We start from the raw sequence: 3410 nt of genomic DNA, 5'->3' as shown, positions 1-3410 counted from the left end.
GTAGCACATGCCTGTAATCCTAGTGACTCTGGAGGTTGAGGCAGCAGGATTGCAAGTTCAAGGCTAGTGTCAGTAACTTAGACCCTGTTTCAAAAGCTAAAGGATTGTGGTGTGGCTCAGTGGCAGAGCACATCTGGATTCAATCCCCAGTACTGGAGCAGGTGGGGAGTGCTTATACCTCCTTAGAGAATGGTGCTGTAGTGGCAGGAGCCAGACCTTAAGGAATCAAGAGGCAGACCAGTCCCTCTGTCTCCCTGTGTATTCCACTGCTTATGCTGGCTAGTGTCTTCCTCACTTCTTCTGACTTATCTTCCTTCTCCTGATGCAAAAGCAGATGTGCCTGTCAAAGTTCAGCTTTTTTTTTTTTTAAGTCCAACCTGAAAAGAGCATCATTTAATAATATCTATTAAAAGTATAAGCACACATATATTTGATGTAGCGATTCTATTCATAGGAATATCTCCTATAAACATATTAGCACATTTGCAAAATTATTTTTTAAAAGATTAGTCAGGAACTGGGTGTAGTGTCCCACAGGTGTGATACCAGCTAGTTGGGAGGCTGAGGCAGGAGAATGGCAAGTTTGAAGCCAGCCTTAGCAATTTAGCAGGAGCCTGCCGAAAAAATAAAAAATAGGAAAATGACTAGGAATATACTTAATGATAGAGCACTTGCCTAATATGCATGAGGCCCCAGTTCCAATCCCTAGTGGTCCCAAATGAAATAGGGGATTAAAAGATTTTGGTTGCATAGTATTTCATGGTTAGAAGTACCATCTTTTGCCAGGTGTGTTGGTGCATGCCTGTAATCCCAGAAGCTTAGGAGGCTGAGATGGGAGGATCAAAAGTTCAAGGCCAGCCCTCAGCAATTTAGTGAGGTCCTAAGCAACTTAGACCCTGTCTCAAAACAAAAAGTTCAGCTTTTTGAATTGTTTTAAAAATGTTAGGAATGGAATGCTGCATTAGGAAGATTTAAGTACAAGAGGGTGCCTTGTTTTCCTTCATATAGTTGGCACTCTCTAGCTGTCATCTGATGGCACTCACATTATAAAATAAAGCAAGGGGGGCTGGGGATGTGGCTCAAGTGGTAGCGCGCTCGCCTGGCATGCGTGTGGCCTGGGTTTGATCCTCAGAACCACATACAAAGATGAGTGTCTGCCGAAAACTAAAAAGAAAATAAATATTAAAATTCTCTCTCTAAAATAAATAAATAGATAAATAGATAAATAAATAAATAAATAAATAAAATAAAGCGAGGTCCTTAGAACCAAGCAAATGGTTGGAAAGGTTGCAAATCAGCCTTTAAGTAGCTTTTACTGTCATCTGGAAGAGAGACTGACTTCTGTGGGCTGCTAATTAAGGAACTTTACTAGAGCAGCAGCAGATCACAAATGTTAAGTTCCTAGCTCAGCACCTGGTACAGAGCAGGCAGTTGGGGATGGTGGGTATTGCTGCCCAGGGCTTTCTCCAGAGCCTCCCCACCTGTCCCTGTCTTCCTGGCTGTTGGCCGTGGGGCATCGTAGGTGTGGGCTGGAAGAGAGGATGGAGGCCTTCCTCTAATCTGTCCAGCAAATCCTCCCTATTCCTGAATTTCAGGTTGTTCATCTACATGTGGAGGCTGTTGGGCTAGAGTAGGGGTCTTTATCTGGAGCCCACACATGAACTGAAGGGGGCCCTTGAGCCCCTGAAACAAAGGCTCAAATTGTTCATCTGTGTGTGCTGGTCCTATTGACTCCATTGTGACGTGGAGACTCTCCAGTGCCTCCACAGGCTATGTGTTGACATACTAGTTACTCAGGCGCTGAAGTTTGATAAACATGCTCCTGGTGGTTCACAAAATGATTTAGGTGGTACATGTTTTTTATATGAATGGTTATGTGATTAACCTTAGAAGAAAATTCTGGCACATCAGAACTGACGATGCATGAATATTATTTGGAGGAGGCTGAAACTGTACTTAAGTCACATTTCCTTAAAATCATACTAAATGAGCACTAGTACAAGGGTGGGTGGATGCTTAATTTGAGAAACAATGATTGGCACAACCCCTCCACCTGGCACAGAGAAGAGTCCTCAGAAGTGGAGAAGAGGCCACAGAGGAAGTGGGTGGGCCAGCACGCAGTGTTCCTACTCGTCACAATTCTCTGTGACTTGGAAGAAGTTTCCAATTCCCTCTGGTCTCCTTCAAGAACATTCTTCCCATGAAGCCATTAGCCTCGAACAGACAGTTTCTGCCTGGGCCACTTTTCCTGAGCTGCCCAGGAAGTGACTTTATTGCAGGGAACGTGGGACATGTTGGGAAAATCTCATCTTCATCCCCAGGTGACCTCAACATGGGAAGCCCTTGTTCACGTTTTAATGTTCCTAAAATTGGGCTGCAGTTTACAAATGTTTATTGAAATAGAAAGTTATTTCCTTTCCCCCCAAAACTGTTATGAAATGGATAGTAGCTTAGAATTGAGACAATATGATTATTAATTTTTCTAATTTTTCTCCTCCAAAGCAAATTATATTCAAAAGTTGAAACTTCTGGGGCTGGGGATGTGGCTCAAGCGGTAGCACGCTCGCCTGGCATGCGTGCGGCCCGGGTTCGATCCTCAGCACCACATACAAACAAAGATGTTGTGCCCGCCGAAAACTAAAACATAAATATTAAAAAAAAGTTGGAACTTCTAAAAAAAAAAAAAATTCACAAACTGAAAGAAAAATTTTTCTTTCAGTGAAAAACCTCTAATACTCTCTCTCGTCCACAGTGGAAGTAGAAGTGAGTCACTGGGACAGATTTGGAGACAGGAACTCGGATACCACTGTCTAAATACCATCCGCCTACTCTCTAAAGCCTCCTATCCAAATTTATAAATCCTTTGAATTCATTTAGGGCCCCTATTAGAGGTGTGTCATAGAGAACCTTCTGGAAGTGGCTTTCAAGAACTTATAAGTCTGAATCCTCAACTGGTGGGAAGGATGAACCAGTCTCCTGTTTCTCCTGTTTCCAGGGGACTTCCTTTGCTTTGATGTCATAGCTTCTTGATTTCTCCATGTCCCAATTCCTGTAGGGAGATAGCCCTTGGGACTACTTTTCCAGATGGTGAGCTTGAAATGGGTTAGAGGCTCTTTACCAGACTTCACAAGTCAGCATCTTTATTGGCCCATTTTTTTTTTCTAGGTACAATGGAGATTTATGGTTTCCAAAACCAGGAGGGAGAGGGGAGGGGCTGTTGAGGAGACAAACCCACCCAACACAGACCAGCCTTTCTCAGAGAGCCAGGGTAGTGCCGTGGCTTCCAGCCTACTGCTTCATTTAGAAGACCAGACACTAAGCAACCAGGACGCGGCCTTTAGAAGCCAATGGAATAAATAAAGCTGGAAAAGGCTGAAGGGAGAAAGCCAGCGAATGTGTAAGTAGAGGAT

This window comes from Spermophilus citellus (genome assembly GCF_964194105.1).
Source record: "Spermophilus citellus genome assembly, chromosome: 1".
NCBI classification, from domain to species: Eukaryota; Metazoa; Chordata; class Mammalia; order Rodentia; family Sciuridae; genus Spermophilus; species Spermophilus citellus.
The sequence above is the reverse complement of the archived record's forward strand: the minus strand, read 5'-3'. Positions refer to the sequence as shown.